This window comes from Monodelphis domestica, chromosome 3 (assembly GCF_027887165.1).
Source record: "Monodelphis domestica isolate mMonDom1 chromosome 3, mMonDom1.pri, whole genome shotgun sequence".
NCBI classification, from domain to species: domain Eukaryota; kingdom Metazoa; phylum Chordata; class Mammalia; order Didelphimorphia; family Didelphidae; genus Monodelphis; species Monodelphis domestica.
In genome coordinates, this window is record NC_077229.1 from 368451043 (window position 1) to 368469909 (window position 18867).

General features: G+C 32.2%; 1 protein-coding gene across 3 annotated transcripts in view; it reads left to right on the forward strand.

Annotated features, from left to right (window-relative positions):
* CDH18 (cadherin 18) overlaps positions 1 to 18867 on the forward strand; it is a 1512838-nt gene that overhangs the window by 182223 nt on the left and 1311748 nt on the right. For all 3 annotated transcript variants that reach the window (XM_056824266.1, XM_056824267.1, XM_056824271.1), the window contains exon 2: positions 3233 to 3418. The gene's annotated coding sequence lies outside the window, so the exon portion shown is untranslated. The remainder of the gene's footprint in view (positions 1 to 3232; positions 3419 to 18867) is intronic.

The window sequence follows — 18867 nt, forward strand, 5'->3', positions numbered from 1 at the left end:
CTACAGCTTACATGAGTTATTTCAATTATAAAATTAGATTAAAATTTAGAAAAGAACAAAAATATTTAAATATTTTAAAATTTCAAAATTATATTCAACATCCAAAATATTTTTAAATAGTGCTTTACTTTCCTTTTTCTTTAGTTAGGGAAATTTTTCATTATTGCTTATTTCTAAAATATCTACAAACAATAAGATTAAAACTTCAAGAAACTGTATTTATTTCAGTAACAACAGAATCGGTTTACTCTTTGAATGTTTTTGATAATCATTTCAAATGGTTTAAAGACATAGATTCATGCTTCTTTGATATTTGGATATAGAATGAGATGTTACCCCTCCATTCTCCATTCTCCATTTAATAGATATTATGTTCTCAGTCTTGTAAAATAGCAATGTTCTTTGAGATGCTTTTAAGCATAGCCAATGTATTTTAGTTTGCTTAATATCAGACCTGGACCTGTACTATAGCAGAAGTACTTTAAATGTCAACACAAATCAATTTTGCAAATGTCAGCCTGGCATTAATGAAAACCCAACTCATATGAAAGATGCCCTCCTAATTCATAGTTAATGTTACAGAATATCTTTCACATCACAGCCATTTTCAAACAGAAGTCTTGGCAGCTGCTTTCCTCATTATAAATTTAGTTTCATATTTCAGGAGTATAATTTTTAAAGTTCCGTATCATAAAATAATGAAATATTTATGTTTGTACTATGTTAAGTTGCATTTATTAAAAATGTGGCCAAAATGCATTATACCATATTTACACATAAGTAATAAAATATTTTTATGGGTTTTAGTTTTCTTTGCTCATTTGGACACAACTCTAGTATTATATCTCTTTCTAGAAATTTTTTTTGTACATGGTAGTAATATATTTATAATATAACAATGTAGTAATACAAAATATGAATTCAAACCTAGAAAAAAGCCTCAAATGAAAGGTTCCCAGGTAATTATTAATATTTTCTGTCCTATACTGTTTAATATAATGGAATACTCCTTATTTTATACAATTTGAATAATTTAATATAATGCCTTTAAAATCATGCAGATGTTTTGTTTCATATACAAAACACCAATGGCACGAGAAGTATGAAATTTAGATTTCATGTGGGAATTCCCTCCAACAATGAACACTAAATGTGTAAATTTTTTCACTCATTCAGAGAAGATTTACTAATTTTATTCCCCTAAATTACTGGAATTACTGGCTAGTATAATGAGAGATACAGTAATTGTCCAAAGTCAGAGATAATTGGCTTTGTGAAAAAAATGGAAATTTTATGACAGTTGGAAATATTAGAATATGATCTTGAAAAAGCCTGGAATTGAATCTTCTATAAGGGATTAAATGATGTAACATTCACAAGGTATTCTTCAAGGCTTTAATATTATATTAATATTTATTTTTATTATTCAATAATTTTTAAGTTTTCTTCCAATTCTAACAGTCTATTTGCATACATATTGTTATGGGGGTTTTAGGAAAGGGGAATGGATTTATACACAAGGGAAAATAATATTTAAATAATTTAAGTTTATTAACAGTGTAAGAAGGGAAAGGGGGTTAATTTTTAAAGGGTTGGACTTGATTATTTAATAGTTTGGTCACCAGGAATTTAATTATTTCCAAAGAGATTTTATTTACAATTTATTTACGAAATGTAGGAAGAGTGAAGCAAGAAATCAGATAGAAGATAAGGTAAGATATCTAGCCGGAGCACTAAATAATTTACTCCGAGCCCCCTTGGGCAGGGAGAATTAGTTTCAGCTGTCCTCAGTAAATCTGAGACCCAGGAAGTCTCTTCAGAAAATCCAGCAGTTAAAAGTCAATTTTTCACTCACCAAGTGTCAGTCTAGTCAGCAGATTCTTTTGCCCCTCTTCACCAGTCTCAACTCAAAAGCATGAAGAATTGACATCCAGCAGAAGTGGCAGTCCAAGTTGAACTCAGCTCCAAGACTCACCCACTCTGAATAGCACTTTCTCTTTTAAAGGCATTTTAACTTGTGTCACTTCCCCTAATTTCACATCTACAAATCACAGTTGATGCTCTGCTGTAGGACTGCCCAGAAGGCAGTTAGTAGATTCTGATTCATTACCCACTATTGCACACATGGAGTCACAGATTTCCCACTTCTTGATTAAGTGGGATATTTACACTTTGGGTGATTAGATCTAAATGGGCAGATCTTCATAGTTAACTTTCAAGCATCCTGTTTGCACTTTTTGTTATTGAATCTAAAAATAGGCAGGTCTCCATACTTAACTTTTAAATAGGATATTTACACTTATGGGGATTAAAATCTAAAAATAGACCTGAGTTACATTTTAAATCTTCACAATCAGGGAAGAGCTAAGTATTTTCATTGTTACAGTCAGGGGAAAGTTGAATTTAATCTTCACAAGAGAGAAGGGAAAGGTGTTGGGGAAGGAATAAGAGGAAGGGTAGCATCTGACTATTTACCCACTATATTTTATTATCTAAGCTTACACTCTCTAACTATCTTAACCAAAGACTATTAAGAATAAATCCCCCAATAAACCCAGAATCTCACACACACAGAGTCAATGGTCTGTCCACCCTCAAAGGCCAGTTCAGGGAGTCTCAGGTACACACTGTCCTTTTTCACTGTTAGCTTCAGACTGAGGCAGTTGGAAACTGATCCTTGGAGCACTAACCCAACCAACTCATGAAAGATTCTAAGTCTTAAGACCTGTCAATCATTCTTGCAACTTCTACCTTCTCTTGCTACAATATATAGTCCATTTTAGCTTTGAGAATCTTTAAAACAGCTCCCAATCTCACATGTGAAAAATGCTCCTAGGGCTATGCTGGCCACATCTTTCACTCAAGGTTCTAATGGTAACTTGGAAGAGTCAGGATGAGTCCCAAATGCCAGTAGCTTGAGTAGCTGCTGTTGAACAATCCCCCCCAACATTTTCACTTGACAATAATTTAGTTAACCATTCTTGCATAGTTTTACAAAACAGTTTTTACTAAGGTGATGTGTTACAAAATTGAGGGGAAAAATCCACCCAAAAATCTATTACACACTCTTCCTCAACTACATATAGAGTCTAAGGGAAAGAGAGCATGAACAGCAGGAGGGTAACAACTCTGGAAGTCAATATGTCCCTTTCATAGCTATAGATATGCAATTTTAGAATCACAGAAATAGCCAGAGTGCTTATTTTATTTTATTTTTTTTATTTTTACATAGTCCCTCTCAAAGATCATTGCTACTGAATGGTGGAAGGAATTGTAATCTGTTTCCCTGGATGGAAAAGCCACATCAACACTATTAAAGACCCCAGAAGAATAGAAGAAATAAAATGGAGTGTGGATTGTTTGTTTATACTTCAGGTGACTATTAGGAAGCTTGGAGAATTAATTCATGACATTAATTGTGAGTATAATAACATAGTAAACAAAATAATTACCAAAAGATAATTCATTTTTCTTATACGAATTGTTATTTCACATAATTACTTTGGGTTTTTCTCTGTGAATACTTAAGCAATCATTCAGTGTTTGTTTACAAGTCTCATTTTTTTAAGCTAAGGCTATTGACCACCAAACATATGTTCATTTAGATTGTCTATACTGCATCAATTTATTCTTCATGACGTGTGTTGTTTTTCCTGTTAAAAGTTACCAAGGGCAAGTTAAGTTTCATTTTGCTAGTGCTTTGGCATTCTAAACAAAGTTCATTACCTTGTGTTCAAGTGCTGTTAAGGTTCCAACTGCATAATAAGGGGTTTTTTTTATAACACCTGCTCCACATTTTCTTATAAATAGTGGATAGGAACAACTATCAATGTCATTTTAAAAGAAGATATCTAAAACCTCTTATTGTTAGTTTACTTGCCTTGAAAGAAACCAAAGGGAAATTCATTATCCCATGAAGAAAGCTCTTCCAAATGGTTGCAGCTGGTTTCTATTGGTGACATTTCTCACCTGCATTCTATTGGCAGATGAATAGCAATGTGGATGAAAGAGGGGATTTTTGTGGTATTTAACAGTTTTCATTTAATTTTCTGAAAACCTGTAAACAAGTACAAAGTTTATTTGTAAATTCTTTCCAGTTCTCATAAATGTAGAGGAAGATATTATACATCAAAGAACTTGAATAAATATTTGTTGATGGATTTATTGAATGAATATTTTATCTGAATTAGAATGCATTTTTCTGGATTATATTATGAAATTATGTTGCTAACATTTTTTGGTTTGTTTTCTCTGTTTTCATTTTTTTCCCAATTTGATCTATGACATAAAGTAATATTATACCTAAGTAATTCATTCCCATAGCTACACTTGTCCTTGAATCAGGGTACCCAACCAATTACATTCAATGGGATGCTTACTTCAGAAGTCAGGCAGTTATCCTTTGCATGTTAATAACTGCAAAGTAAGGACTAGATTATAGTTTACATAATTGAAGCTTAATTGATTGTTTGGTCTACAATTCCATTATTAATGAGGTTTGATCATTTCTATTCATGAGAGAAACTTCATGATTAGTGAAATATTGGAAACAGTGCAGAGGCACTAACTTTGTGCAATGAGGTTGGGGTGGAGGAATTTTTAAGCTATTGTCCAATAGTGCTTTGAGGAAACAAAATAAATTGAAGAATATTCTCTAATTTTTAAAAGATCAAGTGCTACTCAAAATGTCTTATTTGGCACTTGATCCTCCAGTGCCTCTCCAAATTCAGCCTTAGTAATGTGTCAATGTTCTAAAAATAACAATGGAGTAACAGTTAGTTGACTCAGTGGATGGAAACCCAAGCCTGGAGATGGGAGATGCTGGGTTCAAGTTTGGACTCAGATACTACCTAGATGTCTGAAGGTAAGAGTTTAAAAAAAAACTCTGGGAAGTCTTTCATTAGTGGGTACAGAGATTTATAGATGAAAATGTTGGGAAATATATGGGGAAAGTTTTCAAGGTTACATATTTGTCATGAAAATGCTATATAGTTATTACTGCCTTCATACAATCCATTTATCCAGTTCCTCAACAGATCTGTGGATAGGTTTCAGGGAGCCTATGATGTTGGATGAGGGAAAAAAGTTGCATTTTTGTTTCCCCTGACTTCTAACTGATATGCAGATTTTCTTTCAATTATGAATTATAGCAATACTCTTCTGAGAAGGGGTCCAAAGGCTTTAGCAGATTGAAAAAAGAATATATAGTGTATATTAAAGGTGAAGTACCTTTATTTTTTATTGTTGAATATTTGGGCTGGATTACCATTTGACAATTTTAGAGTTTATGCAATGCATTGGGAATTTCATGCCTGGTTCCTGAATTCTGTTCTTGCCTCTGAGATTTGCTATCCATGTAATTTGCCAGATAATTTAGTGACCTTGGGTTCCTTAGCTAAAATGATGATGTTTCTGAAGTTCCTATAGGAAGTAGAGCTATTATCTTCTTAAATCTCAATATAGTCCCATCTGAGTCCAATATAAAATCATGCAGTAATTAACAAGGAAGTTGCTGTGTCACTTTAAAGGTCTCTTGATCAGATGTCTGCTTCCATACCTGCAAAATCATAGTTTTCATCAACTCATTTTATAGTAGTTTTACAAATTTGTTTCATGCAATAAAAACTACTAAAGGTTAGAAAACAATTTTAGGTCTTGATTTTGCTTTTGATTCATTGTATAATTTTTGCAAATGAGCACTTCTGTTTCATTTTAGTTGTTTTTAGAATGAGTCTAGGATCAAAAGAAATCATTCATGTAAAAGCTTGATGAAAGGTTTGTTTTGAGGAGCACAAAGTTTAGACCAGTTATTCCATTTCTGAGATTTTGTAAAGGGATCTTTGACCAATTCAGTTTGGCCATTTTCTATAAATTACTGTATCTGTAAGGAGCTTCCTAGGGCACGATATTTTATATATATATATATATATATATATAGTTATTATTACAGTGAGATAGCTAATATTTGTCCAAAGCAAGACTAAAACTTTGGACTTCATAATTTTCAGATAAGGAACTTCATCTTATTGTCTTTTTCTTGGTGATGATGATATATATATATATATATATATATAATATATAATATAGAGAGATATATAACAAAATGAAAAAAGCTTTGCTTTTTTCTATGAATATACTATTTTCTCACCTGTTCTAATTGATTATTAATATTTTAGTAAAGTAATATATTTAAAATAATATACTTTTAAATATCTTCTACTTGTGGTGGGAACATAAATGTTTTAAAAGCTGTTACATATATATATATATGTATATATATATATATATCCATGACAATATTGTCAGTCAAAAACCAGGTCTGAAATTTTGAATACTATATTTGTCAGTTTTTCTTTAATGTGGGAAAACATCATTTTTTTCTGTGCACTAGAACCATCCATTTTTCAAATTGGCTTTAGATATTTGAAGATAGATCACTTTATTCAATGGCAGAAGATATAGCAAAACTGATTTTTTTTTTTTGGATAGAGAACTTCCATGTGAAGAAAGTCCTTTTACTCACACAGGTCAGCACTTCTCTGAAGCTTATAGTCTGAGAGTTGCCTAGAGCACTGAGATAGTAAGTGACTTGCCTGGCCAGTGTTACACAGCCAGGCTGTGTCACAAGCATAACTCAGACCTTAGTCTTTCTGCAGTTGGGGTTGATTCTCCAACTTGCTTGGAAGGTATTCGTTTTCAAACTGCTTGAAGGAAATTATCACTTTCAAGGAAGCAGGTGAAATCCTTCCAACAATTTCCAAGTAATTGCCTTTCCCTCACATTTTGAGCTTAAAATTCATAGTTTAAAAATAGATGTAAGAGAACTAAAGATTATATCTTAACATATGAGCCTTAGGGAGTTGCTTCAGGTATGTAGAAGTTTTTGACTCCTACAGGGTCCCAGGATCACTGAGTTTGAGATTTGAAAGCAACTTTACTGGCCATATAGTCAAACTCATGCATTAAAGCCAACAGATGGTCTTCTTAACTTTACCTGGGGATGTGTAAGAAGGACAAAATTGTCACCTGCCTCGGTAGAACAAACAGCTAGTAAATGTCTCACATTTTAGCCTACATTTCCTGACACCAAATGCACTATGCACTCTATTATATTACATTATCTTCATCAACTCATATATCAAGTTATACAGTTTGAAGTAGAACTACTTTAATGCTTCCATGTTGTTTGTTCTTTGTTTTCATATGTATGTGTGTTTAATTTGTTCTACTTGCAACTTTTTTTCTAGAATTTCAGTGAAATTAATTCCTTTGTATGAAATCCATAAGTTTTCCCACTGCCCTAGATCATTAGTAATTAGACCTTTATTGACATTTATTATTATAAGCTAATATCAATAAATCTAGTGACCTTCTGATACTGCATTGAGACTTTTCCTTCTCTCAAGGATCATGTTACCTCAGGAGCCAATAGAAGAGAAAATGACCATGGAGCATTGTAATAAGGACACAACTGCCCCAGGGTATAATGCATTTTAGGCAATAATCTTTTGTCCTGCAGGGCTGAGATTGGTATCACCTGAGCAATAACTCTAAGAGGCAGTGAGAAAGGGAAGAGATGACATTTTTTTTTGTCCCTAAAGCTAATCAGACCTTATGATTATTAACATACAAACTATCCTCCCTTTACAGGATCTTTGTAATTTCATTTCCCTTTAAATAATCACTATTTCAATTCTTAGTTCCTGTATTTTATCAGATGCTTGGGCAGTCTCCACAATGAAAAAACAAGTATAGAAGGCTTCCTGGTCTTGAAAATTATTCATCACTCATTTTCCCATGGCAAATGGAGGCATAAGGGTTCATAAAGAAAAAAGCCAGGGCTGTATGTCCTGAAAACAAAAAAGACATGATTATCTAGATTTCTCTCTTCATGATTCTGAAACTAATAATATCTGATGTTTTTATAACTAAATTTTACAAAATGCTTTTTAAGATAAGATTTCACTTGCTTGTTGCAACATAACTGTGAGGAAGATATTGTTATAGTCATTTTACAAGTGAAGCACTTGTAAATACACTGAAGCATGCAGAAGTTAAGTAACTTGCCCTTGATGAAAAATCTAGCCTGTTAGAAGATTTAAGCTTCATCTGCCTGAAAGTCCAACACTTTCATGTACATCTTATCTCTTTCTTCAGTGAGCTGGACCATTTGGGTCTAGCTAGATCAGTGCAATGCTGTTTAATGTTCTCATGTATTCCAATGTGACTAGCCAGTAGTTGTAAAAATAATCTAAAATACATATATAATTTTTCCTCTAACAAAAGAAGTAAAAAGTGTCCAAATATTTTGTGTTCATAAATATACATATGTGCATATGTATGTATGTATTTGTAGACACATGACCCAAATCATTAAACAACAGAAACTGATTCATGGAATCCCTTTAAAAGGGAATAACTTAGGTGACTCAGTGGTTTGAGAGCCAGGACTACAGACAAGATGTCCTGGGTTCAAATTTGACCTCAGAAAATTACTACGTGACCCTAGACAAGTCACTTAACTCCCCACTGTCTACTCCTTCCTTTATTTCTGTCTTGGAACCAATACATAATATTGATTCTAAGACTGAAAGTAAGGTTAAAAAAAGTATCACAAAAAAAGGGGGGATAAGCTTTTTTCCTTTGTTTTTCCATGTCTCTGTTTGACTAAGGAAGAAGTATTCATCCTGATTGGTTCATTCTACTGTTCATTTAGTCTATCTAACCACACTTGGGTCTAAGATACACTCACCTATTTTTTTAATGTATTCCTTAACAATAGCCAGTTTACATCATGCTTTAATTTTTACAAGATATAGTACTTATTTTGACTCATTTCATTCTCATAAAAATACTAGAATTTTTTTATTACCTTCTATTTTACAGATAAATAAGTTTGTTTTCACAGAGGGGACTTGTTAAAAGTCACATAGTTAATCATTCCATTTCCCTTTCTTCATCTAACTCTCTTTCCAGCACTCTAACATATATATTTTTGTTTTTGTTTTAATTTAGCTTCTGCCTAACTTTAAACTTATTCCTCAACCTTGCTCATCTAGCAACTATTCTCTTTATTCCCCCTCTTTCCATTTATCCTTAGGTTTCTCAAAAAACTAGGCTGTACTTAGCTTCAGCTTTCTCATCACCCACGAGTTATTTCTCTCCAAATCGATCAAATGCAAAGTTTTTTTTTCCTTGTTCTCAATCCCAATTGATAATGCTACGGCTTTCTTGCATCTCTCAATAATAAAACACTTTTAACAATTGTTCCTCTTATTCTCTGAATAATCTTTTAATTATCTTTTTGATGCTTCTCATTTTTCTCTATTTCTCTTAATCTCTGTCTTTTTGTTTTTCATTGTTCCTCTGCCTATCTATCTCTGTCTTTGACTTTGTCTCTCTCACCTTCCTCTTCCCTTCCATCATATTTAAGATTCCATGTCAGGAATGCTATTCTTTAATTCATACAATAAATATGCTTTGAATTTCTACTTAAATAATGACCACAATCATGTAGATGATTTTTTTTCTTTTAAGCTTCTTTTCAAAATGCAATAACTTTAGAGGAAAGTAATATTTTCTAATGTTTTGGTGAAAGCAAACACTAAAATCTTATGATAGAATTAATAATATTTTTATAGTTATAATCAAATATCACATCAATATATCTCTATATATAGAACTGTTTTTTTAGGGAATTCAGTAGAGCAAGTAATCTATTTGAACCAAGGTTTTTAGAAACATTCCCTAGTGAGTAATATCACTTACCTTGGAAAAGATGCTATTATAGAAAATTGTTTTACAATCTTCCATAGCATTAGATTATGATGAAATAGAAATGATCTTAAAGGTCATCTATCACTGATTATATATTGGCATTAAAATGTTTGCATATAAGCTAATAAATTAAAGTATTAACAGCACTGATCTTGTCATTAGCAGTGCTCTCAGTGTAGATTTAAGACTGGATTTTTTGAAGACAAGATTAGAGGATTCACAGAGAGAAATTTTAAGAGGAATTTAGGAAATATACAATATCTAACTTTTCATATTAAAGAACTTAATAATACTTAAAAATTATTCTTTCCCCAGAAATATTCAAATGGTTAATTTATTCCTAAATTGAAACTCTGCAAAGTTAACAATAAACTTAAAGAAATGGATAATCCTTGTTTAATTGTAAAATATACTACAGAAATAAGACATTAACTCACCTTTATCATCTTCCTAGGCTTTTGTTTTGATTTGCTTTCTTTGCCCCTTTCTTCCCTTCTTCCTCCTCTATTTTCCCAGGCCTCACTGTCCCAATAAAGTCCAACAAATGCTCTGTAATTTATGGTCACAGAGATTTAACTACAACATGGACAAGTTAAGTGCCTTGTCCAGTCAACCAGACAGTAGATCTCAGGATATATATTCAGGAAGGGGTCATCTTTCTATTATTTTTTTAAGTCTGTCACACTTTTTGTTCATATACTAATTGCACACATTTAAAAGAATGTTTCCAAAACAAATTATGATAAAAAGTAAAATTCACTACCTGATCCATTTATGTTTGCAGAACATGATAGATATCCTAAAACTTGAGATCTGCATGAAACACAAAAGCAATATAAGGACATCTAGATGCATTTTGATTTAGCTACTTAACAATTTTAACAAGAATAATTATCATAAAATAGTCATTATTTTGAAACAATTTTGATTTAATTGCATTCATTATTTCTTTAAATGTTAACGATCTTATTTTTAATGCCCATATGTCTTGCTTTTTCTTTCAATTTATACTGTGTCTTCTGCATTCAGATGATTTTGAACTATGCAAAAACACAAAAAAACTATATTCTTCATTCTATAATTCCCTTTAAATACTATAAATTAATGAATTGAAATTTTGCCAGAATGAACACAACTCTTTCTCTGATAACTTTAACCTTCTAGTAAAGGAAAAGCCTCTGGGATTTCAATGGTAGATTAGTTGCTGTATTAAATCAATGGCCTATTTGCTTGGATTGCTGACCAGGCTATGCATTAATGCTGCTATTATTAGCCTTCTGCAGCTGCTAGAGTTTGTGGCTTTCATTGCCCTGAAATTAGAAAAAAAAAGTTAACTTTTTTTAATCTCCTAAATATTCATACTACATTTTATTTCTAAAATGGATAAACCTGAATTTTTAAATCCATTGTTGAATATAAAACATGCTGTATTGAAGTTAACATGGGACCATAAAAATGATTACATCTAAACACTTTATGCAAAATATATTGACTGAGGAGGTGATTATTAATATTCACTAAAATGTTCTTTTTAAATCAATTCTATACATGTATAGATTAAAAAAAACAATTCATGTGTATAAACTATTATATCTTAATAAAGCAAATTTCTTTTAAAAAAAATGAGAATGTATTGTTGCCCCATTTCAAAGCCATCATGCAAAATTATTATTCATTAGAATTAAAATTATATGAACAATGCCCACAAATCACACTAGATCTGGAACTTTTTGTCAATATCTGTTATTAATTAAGTGTAGGGAATTATTAAGAAGTAAATTCCATTCACCAAAGCAAATCAGAAATTGGCCTTCAACTTATTGCTTCTCCAGAAAGTTTCCAGCAGGAACAAGGAAGTTTATGATTTACTTGCCCAAGGACATACGACCAACCAATTACATATCAGAGGCCAAACTTGAGTCAGGTCTTACCCTCTACTACCTACTTCCATTCCAGTTTTATGATATATACTTTAAAACTTTTATAAGCAGAGGTTAGTTTTTCTTAGTGAAGTTTATAATGCTTATCAAATAACTCAGCCCTTCAAGATTAGCCTTTGACTCTAGTTCATGTTCATTTATACCCTATTATTCTATGTCTGTATTTTTTACATCCCTGCACAAACTGAAAATAACAGCTACCAATACAAATTAATTCAAATCATGAAAGATTGTCTTGCTATTATGACAATCCTTTTTTTGTTATAATCCATCCATGAAACATCTTAAATTATGTAAGAAAATATAAAGCTCTCACAATTTGTCATTATAGTAAAGATAAGATGCCTATAATTAAGGTTTTCTTGATAGATTGGAAAAGCAATACTTCCTTTGCTTGTTTTTACAGTCTACTATTCTGAGATCTCTAAAAAAATAGAATGTGCTTAGTGACATTTGTCAATTTCATAGTTAGTTTGAATCCATAGGCAATACTGGAGGTGGTAGTTGCATAGCCAAATAACTGCCACCATTGATTTTAAGACTTTCTTTGGGTACCAAAGTCCTCAAATTCTTCCCATTACATTCTCTTTCCCCAGATCCACCCCAAAATACCCTTTTGGTTTTTTCAAGGACAAAGTGAATTAAAGTAGGTGTGTTTTGGTTTATGCATGCATATCTCATGGTAGGAATGGATGAAGAAAAGGAGGAATCAAAATAAATTTTTAAAAGGGACCTTTTTTAATATTGATCAAAGGTTCACTAAGCATTACAAAGGGGAGAAAAATCCATAATGGAAATTGCATGATGTATGACTATAATTTAAATGATATTTAAATCAATAGAACTAATATTCATAAAGATTTACATATATAAGCCCCTTTTCTGATCATAAGTGCTATGGAAATACATAGTGCCAATTGCACCATGGGTACCTTATCTTTCCTTGATTTCCTAAAATAGACAATGATTACAGATTAGAATTAAAAATATATGAATGATGCCCTAGGATATCTGTCTAAGTCATAGAGAAGAAGATTTATATTGATGGTTCAGAAAGTAGTTGTGATGGGACCAAGACTAAAATGGCTTGGGGAGGAAGGGAAAGAAGTAAACAATAATAACAAAAAATTGAATAGGCTATTCTGGGAAACAAAGACTTCCTTTCACAGGAAATCTTGCAGTAGAACTTGAGTAACTAAAAACTTAAAAGGAATGTTATAGATGCTATTTAGAGGTGCTCTGCTGATACAGGTTGGACTGGAAACATCTGAGGTCTAGTTAAAATATAAAATTGTCCAATATTGCATTATGAACTCTATCTATAGACTCAACTGTTTCTAAAATTTAGTTATGCATGTAGAGCAAAACACCTCATATTTCTACTTTTTGACAGAAGAAGAATTTAACAATATGTCAAAATAAATTAAGGAGAGAGAAGCTAATAGACTGAATATGTGTGTACTCTGGAAGTTCTGAATGGGAGTAATCAATGTTTGGAAATTTCACTTGGTCTATCATAAAAAAGAGGAATCAATCACTATATTGTTCAGGCATGAGGGAATGTCACAGGGCAAGGGCAAGAAATTTGAATGTTTGAAAATGGGTGGATGGAGATATCTAAATCAGTGAACTGATAGCATGGAAATCTTTTAGCTATATTAATTGATCCAGAACATTAGTAATACTTCCACCTCTTATTAGACTATTTATAATATTTTAGAACAATTTAGAAATTAGAACAAATTAGAATAAAGAAACAATATTTTAATTTAATTTTTTTCTAAATTACATATAAAATTAATATTTTAAAATAAAAAAATTTAGTTCCAATTATTTTACCTTTCTCCTTACATTTTCCTTCCTTGAGAAGGCAAGGAATTTGATTTAAATTATAGATGAAAATCATGGGAACCATTTCCACATTCTCTATGTTGCAAAAGAAAATGCAGAACACCAGGAAGAAAAAAAATAATAAAGTTTTCAAAATTTGCTGCAATTTGCATTGAGATTCCATCATTTGTTTTGAGGTAGATAGCATGTTTCATCATGAATCCTTTGTAAATATTGAAGATCATTTTATTGCAGAGAATAGCTTTTATTTACAACTGATCATCTTTGTAATATTGTTGTCACTATGTATGATGCTCCCTGGTTCTGTTGACTTAACTTCACATCAATTCATTAAAATGTTTCCAGATTTTTCTGAAAGTATCCTGCTAGATATCTTTTATAACAAAATAGTATACCCTCAGAAACACATATCTCCACTTGATCAGTCATTCTCTAATGGACATACCCTCATTTTCTAATTCTATGACACCACAAAAAGAGCAGCTATAAATTTCTTGACCATTTGTTCCTTTTCCTTTTTCTTTGCTCTTTTTGGGTTATAGACCTCATAGTGATAGTACTGGGCCAAAAAGGATGTACAACTTTTTAAATCTATAGGTCTAGTATAGACCTATACTAGGATGGTTGAGTAAGTTCACAGCTCCACCATCTGTCCATTAGTACCCTAACTTTTCCACATCCTATCCTACATTCATTATTTTCTTTTTCTGTTGTGTTAGACAACGTGATAGGCTTAAGATCAAACATGAGAATTGTTTTAATTTGCATTTCTCTAATGAAGAGTGATTGAGAGATCTTTTTTCATATGACTATAGTTTGATTTCTACTGCTGAAAAATGCCTGCTTATATACCCTGACCATTTATCAAATGGGGTTATATGCTATTGGTCATACAAATTTGAATCAGTTCCTTAATTAATGGAGAAATAAGGCCTTATGTGAGAAAACTGCTGCAAAAATATTAATATTGCTTTATTGTCTATGGTACATTTATCAAAATATAATTTGCATGATTATTTTTAATCATCCCTCTTTTTTATTTGTCTGAAATTATGATTTCTAACTACCTTTTATATAACTTAAGGTGAATTATAATAAATTCTACTCTGGCCCCTTATTATAACTTTGTCTGGTTTTGTCTGTTTCAAGTTTGTTCCTTGTAAATGATAAATCATTGCATTCTGGTTTCTAATCCATTTTTCTAACTGCTTCAATTCATAGGTAAGCACATTCTATTCATATTCACAGTTATGATTAATAACTCTTTATTTTCCTCCATCCAATTTTCTTTTGTTTCTCCATTGATCTCTTTTTTGCACATTTTCTCTTCAAAAGGCTGTTTTGCTTCTGAGAAGTACCTCTCCAAATATGCTCTTACTTTTGTCAAACCTATTGCATTTTATCCCCCTTCCCTTATTTTCCTGTTGAATTAGATATATTTCTATAGCCAATTGTGCATGTGAGTATGTATATTCTCTCTGAACAAATTTTGATGAGAGTTTCAAATATTACCCCTCACTTTCTATGTTCCCATCCACTGTAGAAATTCTTCTTTCTTTGTCTCTTTTTTGTGAGATAATTATCCTTCTTATTTCTCTCCTTTCTACTTTCAGTGCATACCTCTTTCTCAATCCTTCATTTTTTTTTCTTGCAATCATATCAGCATAATTGACTTCCACTGATAAGCTTATTGACTCCTTTATAATTGATCTGTCAGGTTTTGCCTTATATGCTTGACTTTTCTTTTTTAAAACTTTTTTGATTAATTAATTTAGAATATTTTCCCATGGTTACAAGATTCATGTTCTTTCCCTCCTCTCTTCCCTTCCCCCTCTTGGAGCTGACCAATAATTCCACTGGGTTTTACATGTATCATTTTCAAAACTTATTTCTATATCATTAATACTTGCATTAGAGTTATCATTCAAAGTCAACATCCCCAATCATATCCCCAGTGAACCATGTGGTCAATCATTTGTTTTTCTTCTGCTTTTCTACTGCCTCACTTCTTTCTCTGTGTATGGATAGTGCTCTTTGTCATAAGTCCCTTGGGATTGTCCTGGATCATTGTATTGCTATATATGCTTTTCTTAAGTCTTATATTTAGAAATCAAATTTTGTATTCAGCTCATCTTTTCATTGGGAATTCTTGAACGTCCTCAGTTTTATTAATTATCCACTTATTTCATGAAATATTTTACTCAGGTTTTTTTGGATAAATTATTCTTGTTTGTAATGCTAGCCTTTCCAGAATACCATATCCCAAACTCCTCTCTTCTTTAACAAAGCAATTCATAAATTTTATACAGACATGACTGCTTGCATAATATTCAAATGGCTCATTTCTGGCTATTTGCAATACTTTCTCTTTGACCTGGGAGCTCTAGAATTTGACTATAATATTCCTGAGAATTTTTATTTTTTTAATCTTTTTCATTAGTCAGTCAGTAGATTCTTTTACTATTTAACAAACTCTCTTTACATAAGATATCATGATAGTTTTCCTTTATAATTTCTTGAAATATAAGACAAAAGCTTATTTATTCTTAACCATTAGGTAGACCAATAAAATTATTTTTCCTCTATTTTTCCAGGTCAGTTACATGATTTATTTTTAATGATATGTATTACATTTTCTTATTTTTTTACTTTCTTTTGATTTTGTTTTATTGTTTTCTAAAACCTCATAGAGTCATTACCTTCCGGTAGCTTAATTCTAATTTTTAAGAAGTCATTTTCTTCAGAGAGCTTTTGTATCTATTTTTCCATTTTGCCAATTTTGCTTCTTAAGAAGTTCCTCTCTTCATTCAATTTTTGTTCCTCTTTTACCATTAGGTCAATGTTCTTTTGTAAAGTATTATTTTCTTCAGAATTTTTCATTCTTCCTTTACCAAGATATTAAATTTAATTTCAAAATCCCTTGCATTACTCCAATTTATTCTTTCTTTTTCTGTGTGTAACACTCATCTCTTTCTTTAACCCTTCTCTTTTAGGGCTTAAGTTAAATTAACATTTTTTCTCTTTGAGTCTGTTTTTAGTTATTTTCACATTGTTAACCTAATCTCAGTATCAATCTTAGTCTTTCTTTCCTAATAGTTTTTGTTTTCATGGTTAAAAGTCTTTGTTGCTGTTGTTGTTTATTATTGTTCCAGCCTAATTTTTTTTTACTTCAAAATTCATTTGTTAGGCTTTATTCACTTAGAGATAAGGATTGATTATCCCTCAGGCATTTTATTACTTCTTTTTCTAGAACTAGTTCTGGGTATTGCATGTTTTCACTTCTTCAGAGGTATAGTGAGCTGGTGGAAAGTGCGATCATTGATCTCATGGTTTATGTTCTGGTCTTTAACTAGTGTTATAGTGAAAATTTTCACCCTTTAAGATTGTTATAATATTAAAACTACGGCTGCCAAGGAATTTACTTATGAAATTCCTAAAATGAAACACTAAAGTCAGAATGGAATTTATGGTGGTTTTAATCACAATGACAGTGAGAAAAGGAGAGAAGAGAAAAGGGAAAGGGTTTATTCAACCTCTAGCAGGGAGCCAGAGGGAGTTAGGCCCAAAGGGGCCAAGGTAGAGAAGGAAACAGTCCTTGACATGTGACCAATCTGAAGTGAAGTTGTCTGCGGGCCTCCACCTTGCTCAAGCTTCTAGCACGAACTGGCATCTTGCCCTGTCCACAGGAAGTGAGCGAATTCCAAATGCTGCTTTCTCCGTCACTTCCTGTGCCTCACAAGTGCCAATGGTGGCTCAAGCTTGGCTTAGGACAGTCCAGGTGGGCAGTTAGTTATTTCTGATTTGTAATTGACTAGCACATGCCCATGTAGTATGGGTGTGCACAATTTTTGGGTGCTAGACCAAGATGGAGATTTTAAAATTCACACTAGGGAAGATCCCTGTTTTCTTGTAGTCAAAAGTGTATTAGTGTTCTTCTATGCTTTGGAAGCCCTGCCATGTCCTCTCCCATCCCCTGCTCCCTTGTGACTGGACACAAGTATTTCTCTCACCTTGGAAGTGCAAGCTAAAATGATGTATGGTCATAGAATTCCCAAAGTGTCCAGGCCTACACCAAGTACAAAAAATAGGTTTATGTAGTCACCTTCTAACTATTTGTCTAACCCCTTTGACATCTCTGGGCTGTGTTGCTACTCCTGCTGATGATTTTATACCAGTCAACTGCAAAGCCATGGCTGGTTCTTCCATTCTTTATGCTTTAGGTTGGTATACACCATGGTGTCACATGCCTCTCCTTTCTGAGATGTCTTAGGCAGAAAGTATGTCTCATCCAACATTTATCTTTTGCCTCTGTCACTCTGGAATTCAAGCTGGGTCATTATGTTAAAGTTGTTTGGAGGGGAATGTTGGGAGACCAGTTGGGTGTCTGCATCTACTCTGCCATCTTGACTATAACTATTCTTATTTAATGTTATTTAATCTATCTTTAATGATTAAATATAGCCTATCACATAGCATTTTATTAAAGACCCAATTTGTTGTAGTGGGTAGAAAGTGATGTGGTAGATAGACCTGGCTTAATTTTCTACTATGACATATACTGGTGGTTATTTTGGGGAAAACAATTAACTTCTCAGCAGTGTCAAGATATAAAGAATATAAAATGGAAGGAAGGAAGGAAGGAAGGAAGGAAGGAAGGAAGGAAGGAAGGAAGGAAGGAAGGAAGGAAGGATGAACTCTCACCTTACTTTTCTTATTCAGATTGATATCTCCATAATACAGAAGAATAGTTACTTTATGAGATGTGACAGGGTTGCTGAGAGATACATTTGATTGATTTCCAACTTCCAATTTCATGGGCATAGATGGTGACCAGTTAATAAAGAAGTTAAAAGTATTCAGCAAAGAAATTTCAGAAGAAAGGTTAAGAACAGCCAGAAAAGGTCTGAATAGAGCTACCAGACAGAGGGAAAGACTGTTATTAGATTTATATGGTGTTTGGGTTCATCCACTGAATTACATCTATTTATAGATCAAATCTTAAGTAATTCTTAAAAACTAACAAGAAGAATAGAAGGAGTGATTTTGGGGAAAGAAGTATGGCCTTGATATAACTCATATGTGTCCTAAACTCTTCTCTCACAGATCAGAGGTAGAGAAACACACACACACACACACACACACACACACACACACACACACACACATTTAGAGAGAAGGTGAATGAAAGTATAGATGGTATCTTTCAATGTAGAAATCTGTTTGAATACAAAGTTTAACTGGTTTTCCCTGGAATTCACTAAAAAGATTAAGATATTGGTCAATCTAGATCAATTTCAAA